This window comes from Cryptomeria japonica, chromosome 6 (assembly GCF_030272615.1).
Source record: "Cryptomeria japonica chromosome 6, Sugi_1.0, whole genome shotgun sequence".
NCBI lineage: Eukaryota > Viridiplantae > Streptophyta > Pinopsida > Cupressales > Cupressaceae > Cryptomeria > Cryptomeria japonica.
The window spans coordinates 528,379,003-528,394,400 of NC_081410.1; positions in this window are offsets into that span (position 1 = coordinate 528,379,003).

Here is a 15,398-nt window from a genome sequence, read left to right on the forward strand (position 1 = left end):
GCGACCTGGAAAATGGTGAATATATTGTATTGATCGGGGGTGACCATGTTGCCCAAACTTTATAAATATTTGTCAAATGCACGGCCCAATTTCCCATTGTTTTATGTAATTAATTGTATCTCTATCAAGATTTCGCCAATAGAATCTACATTTTCCACACGGTAAATTCAATATTTTTCGCCTACACTTTCCAAGGTTGTCTTAATAGACGGTCATAATTCGCCAATAGACATATAAAGATTTATTGGCTAGGAGGACCCAATTCGCCTGGCATTTTGCGGAAGCATGTCTCAATTCACCCAAATTTTTGCCAACTCTATTATAATTGCTAATTAATTGGACGGCCCATAATCGACTCAAAAATTACATAAGATGTGTTATAGTTAAGCGCGATTAGCCAAATATTTGTATACCATATAAATTCCCATCAAAATCGCCAAATAAGGATTGGTATAAATACGGTCAAAGATCATATTTATCTCTACACAATCTGGTCAGTTTTGAGCTCTCAATTCAAATCACTAGCGAAGTTTCAGACCAGGAACAACCATTGCTACTAACTGCATTGGCAACTGCTAGTGACCTAAACGTAAGTGATCATATTTTTGAAGTGTTATAATATTATTCTAAATTCATCTCTTTCTATTTGAATTGTTGAGTTAATTCTGTATTTCTCTCAGGAACTTACCCAAAAATTTGAATTTGAAATGACTTTCTTGCACCACTGAATTTGGAATCTAATTTCTTAATCTCCCTAGTTAACTGGTTACTCCAAAGTCCAATCTCCCTTAATTTCAATATCTTCCTCAAAAGGCAAAACCATGGTTAAAATTTGTTTCTTTTTCTTTCTTTCTTTTATTAAAAACATTCATTTATTAAAACCTTTCATTCCTGACAGTGCTCACACATGTCTCTAAGTCTATTCCGGGGACTTTTTGAAGAAACCTGTGTCCTTCACAGCTTCGGCCTGGAATAGAGCTTATGTCGTCGATTAAAATTAATTAAGTATAGAATTAGAGTTAATTAAGTATACAATTTATAATAGTTAATTAATTATTAGACAATGCTCAGACCTATCTCTATTTCGATGACTTTTTGAAGAAACATTTGTCCTTCAGAACTTCGGGTTGAAATAGAGCTTATGTCGTTGATCTGCGATCATCCAATGGTCATTAACTCGATTGATTAATCTAATATTTAAATCTAAGTAATGAATAAATTTATAAACAATAAAATATAATTAAAATTAAAATTAATTACTTTCATTTTTTACCCTATCGTGCACTTCCTTTGATAAAATTTGATAAAATTTTGTTGGCATTTTGCTCCTTTTTTCCCTTGTAGGTTTATGGTTTTGAAATTTTTCCTAAGTCCTAATTTGTTTAAATTTTCCCTAAGTGATCACCTTCCTCCTTTCTATTGTGATGTTGACTGGTTGAGGTAGTTAACAGGGTCCTTAGTTATGACTTTAAGGGTTTAAAACCATGTGTTTACCGGTGCCTCGTAGTAAGAAATAAATTCATTTACCAGTTAAATTTTGTTCATGAGTCACTTATTGTTTTATCTAAGGTCTAAATTATCCTAGCGCTCAAAGTTCCTATGACCCCTCAAACCTTAAGTTTAAGTGGCCACATGCTAAATTATTTCACTTAAGTGATGGCCTTCCCTCTACCCCACAAGGCCTTTCATAAGAAGAAAAATATGCTGCAGGGAAGAGGGAAAATATTTGTGGTTCTATCTTGTATGATTCCCCACACCCCTGCCTGGTTATTTCAATGATAGAAATGATGCCTCGGGAGGGAGGGATAGGCTTGGTTCATTCAGAGTATTATCACCCCTCTAACTTGCGAGAATATTTGAATGGTTAAGTAAATTGCAAGGGGTAGTGGGGCCATGTTTTGTGCCACCCAAAAGACATTCCACTTGCCCTCGTACGGTCTTCGACATAAGCTACAAAGTTCTACAGGCTAGAGAGGTATTCTTATTGTTAATCTTCTTAATGTTCAAGATCAAGATGCTTGTCCACCTTAATTCCATAGCCCCACCGTACACATGGCACATGGGCCCTGCTGATGTCAGGCTCTTCTTAAGTGGACCAATAAGATTATGTATGGTGGAGGTCAAAGGACATGTCAGAAAGGGTTGGCCCAATCTATCCTCCTCGTTATTTTAGTATACAATTTATAATAGTTAATTAGACAATGCTTAGACCTATCTCTATTCTAGCGACTTTTTCAAGAAACCTTTGTCCTTCAAAACTTCGGGCCGAAATAGAGATTATGTCATTGTTATGCGATCATCCAATGGTCATTAAGTTGATTGATTAATTAATTACAGACTTATAGCTAACTAGCACTTGTAGCGCATTATATGGATAGCCGAAAGAAAATTAAAGATAAAATTTAATGTAGTTTAATATTACAAGTGAATAAATTAATCTAGTATTTAAATCCAAGTAATGAATAAATTTAAAATAAAAAAGTGCCTCATTCGCACTTATATAGGTTGAATTAATGTTGAATTGTACAGATGGATTGTAGAACAAAGCTCAGACAACACATTGATGGCAGAACATTGATGAGCTTGGCTTTAGATGGCGGAGTAGGATGTGAGGAGTATTGATTATTTATTCATTTCTAGTGGTCATTTCTATTAAACATGTTTAACAATTCTTTGAGAGAGTGTGTTGCAGAGAGTAGGGGCTAATATTGAATTGAAGGGGTGTCGGCACTATTGCAGAGGGAACATGGAAGCCAATTTCACATTCAAAATAGAGAACAAATTGGTGCCCTTCATGGGCAAAGTGTCAAATAAGAGATTAAAGGGCCAATTCCTGTTCAAGGATGAAAGGCTTGTGGATGCGGTGAAGCTCTTGCTCGGAGAGGAGATTGTCCATATTAGTCACAAATACAGGACTAATATGGAAATCTATTCCCTTATTGTTTCATGTGGATTATAGTTTGAAGAGGATGCAAACAAAGTGAAGAGGGCCTTGCAAACTTTAATTGCACCAGAATACCTGTGAGGGATGGATTCAATTTGGGAGTGGTTTGTTCTAGGAGTGGGTTTCATCATTTATGAAGGGTCGATGGAGCCTGCAGACCTACCACCCTTTGTTCACTGGCAAGAGGATGAACTGAAGACGAGATGTAGAGATCTTGTAAGAAGATGATGGGAGGCATTCAAAACTTTTGTAGAATTAATGTGGATAGATGATGTCCTCCAAGCGACACACAAAGTGGCAAGGGTGGAAGTTGGTTGAGACTTGAGGCAGAGGGTGCGTATAGAGGAGGTGATGAGAAAGCTGGCAGAGTTCAAGGATGATCTAGACTACAATAGCTAAATGTTCAGTCTTTTTTCTTAGTTTGGTCTAGGCTGTGGAAAGCGAATGTATATTATGATATACTGCATTTTGTTAAACTTTTAAACTATAATATGTTTTAATATTGCTTTGTTCGTAATTATAGTTTGGAAGTGATGTAGTCAAGGGGTGTTAGGGTTTGTTTTAGAGTTGGCTTCGATGGTGGTGGGTATAGATAGATGGATTGGATGGAGGTTATTTGATTACTCCAATATTTTTGTAATATTTTTTGAAGCTTTAAATCAATAAAATATTATGTTACCTACTGGTAGGTCCAGAAAGTGACAATCTGATAAACCCTAATAGTAAATAGTTGTGCAAGGCCAACACCCATTATAATATATTCCCCCAAAATAATGAAAGATTCACCAAAATAAATTATTTGAACATTTTTTTTATAAGTGAATATTTGGGTAGGGTCAACACCCATTATATTAAGATTAAAAAAAAGATACAATAGTATCTGGCTTGTAGCGAAAAATACATTGCCGATAGCATTTCCAATGATCACCCATAACAACCCATAACCCACAATATAAAATTCAAGCATCAAAACAGAACGAAGCATCTATGTCATACTTCAGGGCTAGGAGACATTCCCAGTCCTCCTTTCTGCCTCCATAGCTTCACGTTCCTTCTTGACTTTCTTGGCTTGTAAGATGACCGAGCAATCTTGTCCGTAGTTAGCATGAGCTTCACCTGCTGCAATTTCCTCCATGCCACATTTGTCATCCTCAATCCATTCCTCTCCACTCCCCAGCTCAAGTGCCCCTAGAACCTCACCTGTATCATCCTCATTAATTTCATCTTCATCTACCAACCCTTCAGTGGTCAAGTAGTCCCAATGCCAATCATCCTCCTTGGGTTCTTTGATTTTGGCTACATACATGAGGAAATTGATGTTGCATAGTATATCACTCCTTCGTGCCTATAAAAATTGCGCATTGTGTTTGCACAATCAAAAATTAAAAAACCCTTCCAATGTAATAGTTTTGTGGGAGGGGAATGAGGAGGTTCTCATCCACATTGTTAATGACTGCATCAATGTCATGCAAATATCCATGCTCAAACACCATCTGGGTGAGTTTTTTCACCCACTCCTTGGAAACCTTGACATATAACAACATGGCAAGAAAAAAGGCCATAATGTCTGAATTGACCCTATGCATGTGATACGCCATCAGAAAATCCAACCCTAGCACTATCTTGACCACATGCATTACGTACAGGTGGTCATTCACCAAGACCCCCCGTAACCGTTTATCTGTGACTTCACCTACAAACATTGCATGTGGTTTCGTTGCCTTAAGCATAATTGGTGTGTCCATCACTCCCACCTCAATGTTTCCAACTCGAACATGTAATGTGAAAATAGGTTAATACCCTAATGCCCAATTTAAAGGCATTCGATCAGCTTCAACATAAATGCCTCATTAAATGCACACTTACCATAAGTTGCCTTGCATGATATATATTAATAGTATATATATCTTACTTTTTTATTTTTCTAATTTTTGATACAAGTACATAAACCCACAAACAAAATTTCACTTTCACAAGAGATTTGCAAAGACAAATAAAAAAACCATTAATATTATTATTCATGTGAGATCAAGAAGTACGTTCTAGAGACTATATTTGTAGTAATTGTCATGACATATCATAAATTAATTAATATTGCTGAAGGAGTATATTTATTATTCACTGTGGAAGACTCCACATTCTAACTTAGACACTACTACTATACCCTTTTCCAAAGAGATCAAGATTCCCTCCAAAAAACTCTCTTAATTATAGCCTTGGAATTCCTTTTATAAGAGTAATGAATGCAACAAGCTTCAAGTTGTATACAGCTGCCATGTTCTCATTTGACATATGTTTGTTTTATATGCATGGAAATGATATATTCCCAATATGAAAACTTAAATAGAATAGGATAACTTATCAAACCATATGACTAAAACTATCATGAAACTATCGTGGACCATGGTGAATAATAAAATAATGTTGAAATTCAACTTCTTGAGCTGCACCACCATCGCCTTGGTGATAACTTTATGGATGCAAGATTCTAACTATAAAAACTAGAGGAGGAGTTTTACGGATGCAAGATTCTAGCTATAAAATCTAATGGATGAGCTCCAGAGATGAATATTGTAATCAAAACAGGGGTCTGACTTTAGTTATCAATTTTATTTAAATAGGCTCTTTGCTAGATCCAACTCTTCCATGTCCTCATTGTTCTCCTCCCCACTCCCTCTCGCTCTTAGGCTTCAAGAGATGAGGGGTCGAATGTAGGCAACTAGGGAAAGACCTTCTGCAGCAGGAGATGGCATTTGAAAATCCCTTTAACTACCTCCTTTGATTTGAAAATCCCTTTAGCTACAAAGAAATCTATTGTGTTGCTATAAACACAACCTTCCTGAAATATTCTCCACTTAGTGTCATTAAGCCTATATATTATGAACACACAGGAAACATCTACATATGGGAATTCCATAATTTCCATTTCTAATACTGTTCTTGAATAAGTGTAGAGTAAAATATTTATAATGCTCCTTGATCAACTCAACTACTACTGATCTATGAAAAACCTTGAAGCTCTAAATTTAGAAGTTTTAAATATTCCTTTTCACCTTTTTTCCTTTCCAAACAATACAAAAACTACATACATCATCTACACATATATATCATTCAGACCAAACCAGATAACTAGTTTGACATCAATAACAACAATGACAATATTCACATGTCTAACACACATATACTAGGAGAGGGTGGGGGGTGAATTGGTATATACCAAATTTAACTTCAAAATCAATACAACATTAAAACCATTACTACATCTCACAATACCATCAATATAACTATGTAAGAAATAAAACAATTTACACATAAACATAACAAAACACTCTTCATGCCACCTAATGAAAGGATCAAAACTCATCAGTCAGCTATAATAATTTAACCACCAATTCAATAAGCTCTTCAAGAACAAGCTAACATTCGTACCCATGCAACTCTTCATGAAAATGACAAGCATAAATTCATCTGATAGGAGGAGTGTTTTCTATGCGAAAAGATCGCTTAGAATCTGAGATGAAGATTTCATACATGCTAAAAAATACGTTTCTAATTCAAATGGATATGCAGTACACTTTCTATATGGGTTATTTTCCAAAAAAATTGTGAAAGATGCACCTTAATTATTCTACATTTAATTGGACTTTGATTTTGATGTATTTTTGAAACAAAGGAAATTGCACTTTGATTTTGATGTATTTCTAAAAGAGATCTCAGAGTTGAATATGAGATCAAGAATGCAAACCCAAGCAACAGATAATTTCATAATAGTGAGTCACTTGAGCATTAATGCCTACTGTTAACACAACTACATGTGTAGTTGCACAAATTATTCTTAATATAGATCCATTACATTACTCTAGACTTACAGTAACTTGCAAATAGAATGTAGTTCCTTCCTTGAAGGAAATCCACATTCACACTACACAGTCAAACATTGACAATGAAATTTCCAAGACAAATCAAAATATCCTTAATATTATGATTGACCATTCATGTAATATCTGAAAGAACAAATGAAGATAATGTTAGCAACAATAATAAATATAGTATTCTATTCATGAACTAATTGAAAAACTATTGAAAGAAAGTGTACATTATTTCACCATGAAACCATCCTACGCACTAGACAAGACAAAGCCCTGTTTCTAGTTTTACTCTCCCCAGAGATGAGAAAATTATAGAATCCTTCTTTACGGCCTTGATATTCCTTTTATAATAATAAGGAATGCAACAAGCTATTGACCTTTTACAAGAATGTGTAACATGTATTTCAATGCCTTAAAAACTCCAGGCCAGTATTGATGAAAGCTTTGGTTTAGAGACACAAAACACTTCCATGAATGTGAACTACCTTATGAGCCATGCCACTATCGCACATTTGTGGTTATTGATGTAGAGAATACCAGGATACAAGATTATCATTACATTTACTGGTAGGGGATAAATTTGAGAGTTTTGATCAAGAAGGTATGCTTGACTCAAAAACCGCATCTCTTGTGTCTTCACCCAACTTTCTCTCTACATTCTACCCATTATAAGGGGGACATGGTAGTTGCCAGAGAGATCAGAATTATTTTCAATTGCAATTAAAGCCTACAGTTGCACTCAAGCCTTTTAATAACCCTCTAGTTCATCTTTGGCTATTTTAATAACCCTCTGGCTACAAGGTAAGTCATCAATTTTCTTGACTTCATGGCATCTGCAAACCTTCAACCATATCTCCTTATGCCAGAATTTAGTTGCACATTCTATGCACTTCATTTTAAAACCTCTGCAAGCAAGACAACAACACTTCCTAAAAAACTTATCTCTAGAAAATGTCTATCTTCTACATTTTGAAATGCAGCATGTGAATAATGACCCTATTACTTGATTTGTGAAGTGGCAGCAATTGACTATCAGGTCTATACTTTGGATTATTCCACATACTGTATTAATCTATGTGAGATGTACTTTTCTCTCATTCCATAAGAAAGCTTTCATTCCAATAGTCCTGACACTTGTACATCACTCACAGACCTCAACACAGATTAATATTGGTAGCTTCTCATTGAATATTGTGCTATCCTTCGTATTTTTCTTTCTCTGACACACGTAGTGTTTTGAGTTTTGTATCCAAAAGGATAACAGAGAATCCTCGATCAAGATTTCATGTGTGCCAAAAAGTGACTTTCTAAAAGATTTCATATGGATATGTCAGACACAAACAACTAAGATGTGATGTGTTTTCTATATTAGTTTTTGTCTCCAATTAGTTTAATGGAATATTAGCCTTAATTATTCTACAATTTTTTATGTGATTGAAAAACATTCGCCAATGTAATTATTATTTTCCCCCAAAAATAATGAATGATTTGCCTTAACATTTCCATATTTTTCATGCAGTATGAACAAAATTGCCAATGTGATTATTATTTTTCCCCCAAAATAATGAAATATTCGCCTTAATTTTTTTTTAAAAATCATGCAAAAGAAAATGATTTGCCAATAAAATTAATTTTTTTTCCCAAAAGAATGAAAAATTTGCCTTAATTTCGTACAATTCTTACGCAACTGAGAAAAATTTGACAACGAAATTTAATATTTTTCCCCTATGAAAAAAAATCGCCAAAAAAATTAATATTTTCCCCCAAAATATTGAAAGATTCGCCAAGATTTTACACCTTTACCCAAGGGGAATTTCTTAAAGTTATCCCTGGTAGTAAGAACACATGCAAAACACATAAACCATAAACATGCAAAACATCCATTGATACACATATTTTTTACATTCTTTTCCTTTTGAAATAACATCAACAACTCTTTAATACAAATGCAATTATGAAAATTACATGTCTCTTACAACATTCTAGAAGATACATTACAACTTATATCATAACGGTGAATCATCTCATAACCAAGATATGAAGACTGTAAAACATAAATAATAGGTCTAGACTTAATCGCTCACATACAAGTCCTCTGAAGTATTCCCAATGGGTGGAAAAAGCATCACCACCCAACCATCTCGAGCTTGTAGGCCCACCCCCTGTTGGCATATGATGAAGCAGTGATAATGTATGTTGTCATTGATGTCAATAAGTGCTCAAGTAGGTGAACCGGTATGAAGATCGGAAGTGGTTACGGTCAACCAGGATGGAGTGGACCAGTGTTGGGGTTCACTAAGTGTGACTATTGGTTGGTAGTCTCAGTTTAGCTCTAGGGTTACCGGTTTGGCTTGTGTGGTGCAACCGATGAAGTTTTGTGACTAGTTAGTTAAGGAATAAAGATAAGGATTGAGATACCATGTTAGCTGTGTGCACATGAAGGATTTCTTTTTGGTTCTTGCACGTGAAGATTAAATGCATTGAATGCCTACCTCAGGAATGAGTATTTTTCTTAGCGATGTGTGAAGAGCGCGTGATGGGCTATTGACTTTCAGATGCTGTGAAGATTGGATGATGCAGAATGTCTTGAGATTTGTTTTAGAGAATTTCATCCTATGTAATGTATTTGGACGGTCAGGATTGGACCGCTTGTAAGTGTAAACTTGAAATATTTAGGGTTTAGGGTTTATGCTACCGACCTAGTTGTTGTCTATAAGGTCAATGAGTTTTGTTATTGCAGTGATTGGCAAAAGTTTTATTTGTGTCCGCATGTTGAAGATTTGATACTTGTTGAACCAGAGTGAGGAATCCGCAGAGTGTGATTGCAGAAGAGAGGAACTGAAAAGGATTTGCCTTAGCAAGAAGTGTTGTTATCAGATCGGTTTTTTACCTGTTGTCTTCTAACCATTTCAACAGAAGGTAAATCCCTTGACCGGGTAGCTTTAACAAGCTTTGTTGTAAATCCTCTAACTAGGTGGCTCAAGGTTATTGAGTTATTTAAATCCTCTAGCGAGGTAACTCTTAACAGGGTTTCAACCTTTAACAGGGTATATAGCCATCCCTTAACCAGGGGATCCCTAACAGGATCGGTTCCTAACATGACCTTTATTCTAAAGTCTTTAATCGGACTAGGCTCCTAACAGAGTAAACTTCAAAAGAGTTCACAAACAGCTTATGGGTATTCATTCCTACCGTGGTTTTTCCCATTTGGGTTTCCACGTGAAAAATGTATGTGTTATGGGTTGTGATATTTTCATGTGATGATTGTGTGGCTTTGATTAAGTTAGATATGCATGCATTGTTAAATGGTTGTGGTATTATTGGTACAACTAATGCATGATTATATCAGTGAAGTAGTTATCAAGGTTTAAGATCTATTGAATGCTCTCTGAGGTATTTTTGTTTAACTGGTATAGCTATGGTTAAGTTCAGTGGTAATGATAACCAGTCAGCTATGTTTTGATATGACAAAGTGTTGAAGCAGTTTTTTTTTTGTACTAATTCACCCCCCCCCCCCCTCTCAATACCAGTTAGGACCTTAGTAGTTCATCATTATTCATCACCCCCCATGCTAGGAGATAGATACAAGGCCCCAATCACAAACAAATAGGCTAGGGAAGATAAATAGAACATTCATACTTCAAAAAAATGGAAAACACCATAACACAAGACCATCAAAGGCATCTAAAAAAACTCCTAGAGGGTTTCACATAAGACTAACATAACAGGCATCTAGAGAACACAAAGGGAAGAGTTTCATCACATAGCCTCGACATGTGTTACCCTAGTAGCCTCTTTGAACCCCGGCCCCCATTCGACAACTCATGTGGAATTGTACATTCCTTTCGTGAGGACAAGACAATGCACGATCTTGCTAGCTCAACATCTTAACAGATGGAAAGGTCTTCCCAATCTCACCCTCTGCCTATACGAGCATACAAGGCATGAGTGAGACACATATTTATCTTGTTAGTGTGTAACCCAACCCAAAATTTATTAATATTATCACTTATCACGAAACTCACCTATGGGTTACCCTGGTAGCCACTTCCAAGCCCCGAGCCCCATATTGAGCCACTCCCCTTAAGTCTACCTAGCTAACCTATCACCTAAGGTTCAAGTAAAAATTCAATTCACAAATAAAAGAACTAACATAGACACAAAATCAAACATAGTTTACAAAACTAAATTATAACTTCATGCAAACCCAAATCTTGTAAACAACAATTAGAACACAATCATATATGATATAAATCTAATTTAATTAAACCCCAATTCCCCCTAATAATCATTTAAAATCAAATTACATAAATCAAGAGTAAAATGAATACATACTTGAAAACCTATGAAAGAAAAAGAGAGAGAAGAGAATGCCAATGACGAAATCTAAAACACAAAATCTTCTCAAACCATCAACCAAGTCTTCAAAATAACCAAGCTCAAGAAATTCCAACCATGCTTCAAAGAAAATCTAAAACTACAAATTCTTGTCCTCAAATATTCTCCCAAAAATTGGAAAGAAAAATAATAATCATCACCTCTCAATCCATTCTAATAAATAAAACACAATTTTCTAATAAAGCGCACAAAGAAAAAGAAAAAACCCTAAACCTAAAAATATTAAATAAATAAATAATAAATAATCATTAAATAATATTAAACAAATAATAGATAAATATTAAATAATATTAACAAATAATAAATCACCAATTATAAAACTTCTATAAAAGTTCACTTCTCAAAAATTGGAAAAAGAATAAATAAGTAAATAAACAATTAAAATATAATTATCCACAAAATAAGAAAACTAGATCCCCCCTAGATCGAACAATTAGTTCCACCTCAAAGCAAATTAAATAAATAATTAAATATTTACTTACACAATAGTAATAAACAATAAACAAACCACAATAACCATTAATTAGTTATTATTTTAACATAAGCTATAATTAATATTAATAATTACATAAAATGCATCGCACTCAAACAAATTATAAAATAGTGCCAACATCGAAACAAGACTCTCGACTAACAATTGGGTAATCAAATATTGTCCACATGACAAATTTGACAAGATAAAAATATAAAGATTAGATAAGTGTCCCTAAGTTAGGATAATGACTAGGGTTAGGTATAATTTGGGCCTTGCACGATCTCCTTTTACCATCATTGGGAATTATAAAGACACCCAAGTGGAGTCGATGTCTAGTACCTGCAAACCTGCACCAAAACATGTTGTATACAAACATACATATATACATATAAATCTCTAATCCCCAACTAGTGATAGGAAATCATGACATCTTATGGAGCTCACGAGTGAGTAATACAAAACCATTCCTATCACCCTAAACCCCAAGCAAGCAATGCATAGAATCTCACATCAACAATATTCAAATGATATCATCGAAACAGAAAGTAACATCATATAATGCATCATAATAAATCATCAAAATAGAATCCATGTCATAAGTATCTCAATCTAACATCAATATCCAACTCAATAAAATATAGCAATAATCATACTCTAACAATAAGGATCACATGAATGTAATCATTCACATAGATCAGTGAAATAAACCACACAATTTATGAATCAAACATAGTCTAATAAATCAAAGTAGCATGTATCTGAAGCAAAACATGGAGAGGCATTACATTCTCCCCCCTAGAACTAGGCTTACTCCTAGAAGCCTACAAACAAGAACAAGGCATCTCGAGACATCCCAACACGCTTTTGTTGCACCACTTTGATTTCACCTTAAACCAAGGCACCAAATCAAGAGGCTTCCTCACAACATTTACTTCCGACCTTATCTAGGAAAGATAAAACCGCTAAAGAGAAAACTTCCTACTCACACCAACCTCTAGAATGGAAACTAGAAAATGGCATACATATGTATATACAAAAGATATACATATTATCATAATGAACAAAAATAACTACATCTAAGGGTACTTCCCATCCCTACACAATGACATCCATACATTAAGTCAAGGAGTTTGCTTCCAAAATGACACATAAAGTACTCATAAGCAACAAAATAACAAAATTAATGGTAACATATTCATCACTACAATCATGCCAAGAGCATCAAGCTTAAGCTAACACATGATCTCAAGATCACACATGGAGAAATAGACATACTAGGTGAATTGATTCACACCAAATCATCCACAACAAGGTCTAACAAGAAAAATTCACATGATTCTACTGCAATCAACACAAAAAATACAATAAGCACAATGCAATGATCCTACTTAATTTAGTTCTTAATCTAGGCACAATACAACATAAATCACATATTTCATTAAAATCTAACATGAGCATTCATGCCTAAGAATTATCACCTAAAATATGCAATTATCATTCACTGAAGACAACATTTACAATTTATCATGTTCTTCCCTAATGCAATATTATAAGATTTACTTTCGTCCAATCACACACTTCTAGCCATTTCATATACTCAAGGATTTTCAACTGCTAACAATTATATAATCATCTTTTAATCCTTTTGTTGAATTATAGTTTTATTATTACACAGTCACATGTGCTAGATTCTTTGTGATGTCCTCCCTTTTACATACTACCAAAGGTTCATAATAAACATGATAGAAAATAACACTTAACACACAAATAGGGCTAGCAACGTCAAACTTTTAGAATATTCACCATGAGATTTGTAAAAGAGAAACCCAAGTGGGGGAATACATCAACTCAATATTAAATTAAAGAAAGGTGCACCATTCCAACCTTAAATTAAGTATGTGAAGTGTCACAAAATAGATAGATATAAGAGTTTAGTGATCGATTCTAGGCATAATATAATTCAAAAATTCAATGCTAACCCATGCAACAAAGAAGACAACTCACAAAAATCATGATAAGTCATCAATCAAAAACAAATTTCACATAATTGAGTAACTAACATTAGCCACAAACGAGGGAGTAACTGCTACACAACACTTGAGAACACAATATCCAGGATGAGTTAGAGAACGTACACCAAATAGAGTAGACACTCGAATCATCTTACACTTTATTTTCAAGCAACATTTATGCAACAATATATACAGAGGAACATAATGCCATGATCACAGGAAAATTATCACAACCTCATTTCATAAATCACAAAATAATTCTTATTTATTTAATTATTTCCTTTAAATTCTAAAAAAACATAAAATAATTCAAATTAATTTTTTTTTGTTACTATTATAAAGACTTTATTAATATATTAAATATTTTGTTAAAAAATTTATTTATATATTAAAAACTATATTTTCTAAACTTAAAAATAAAAATGAATATCAAATAAAAGTTAATGTCTACTACTTTTAAGAACTAAAAATATTATTATTCAAAATTAAAATTTTCATGAGTTTTTTGAAAGCTAAAGTTCTTCCTACAAGTCAAAGTTATAAAAAAAAAAGTAAGACATAAAAGTAATAAACCACTAATGACACAATTTACACTATTTTCATAGCAAATAACTTAACAAATAATTATCTATTCTATGTTCATTTTAAAACACCAAAAGAAAGATTTCTATGATAAGTATATATTAATAGTAAGAACACAAGCAAAACACATAAACCATAAACATGCAAAATGTCCATTGATACACATATATTTTACATTCTTTTCCTTTTGAAATAACATCAACAAGTATTGAATGCAAATGTAGTTGTGCAAATTACATGTCTCTTACAACATTCTGGAAGATACATTACAAATTACATCACAAAGGTGGATCATCTCATAACCAAGATGTGAAGACTCTACAACATAAAGAACAGGTCTACTTGGCCGCTCACATGCAAGTTCTCTAAAGTATTCCCAATGGGTGAAAAAAGCATCACCACCCAACCATGTGGAACCTATAGGCCTACCCCCCGTGCTAGGAAATAGATACAAGGCCCTAGACACAAACAAATTGGCTAGGGAAGATAAATAGAACATGCATACCTCCAAAAGACAGATAATACCATAACACAAGACTATCAAAGGAATCTAAATAAACTCCTAGATGGTTTCACATAAGACTAATACAATAGGCAAGTAGGGAACACAAAGGGAAGAGTGTCATTGCATATCCTTGACATGGGTTACCCTAGTAGCCTCTCTAGACCCTGACCCCCATTTGACAACTCATGTGGAACCATACATTCCTTTCACGAGGACAAGGCAATGCACGATCTTGCCAGCTGAACATCTCAATAGATGGACAAGCCTTCCCAATTTCACCCTCTTCCTATATGAGCACACGGGGCATGAGTGGGGAACATAATTATCTTTTTAGTGTGTAACCCAACCCAAAATTTATTAATATTATCACTTATTATGAAACTCACCTATGGATTACCTAGCTGGCAGTCACTTTCGTGCCCCAACCCCCATAGCAAGCCACTCCCCCTAAGTGTATCTACCTAACCTGTCACCTAATGCTGAGGTAAACAATCAATCCACAAATAAAAGAATCAACATAGCCACAAAACCAAACATAGTTTATAAAATTAAATTATAACTTCATGCAAACCCAAATCATGCAGACAACAACTAGAACATAATCATATATGAC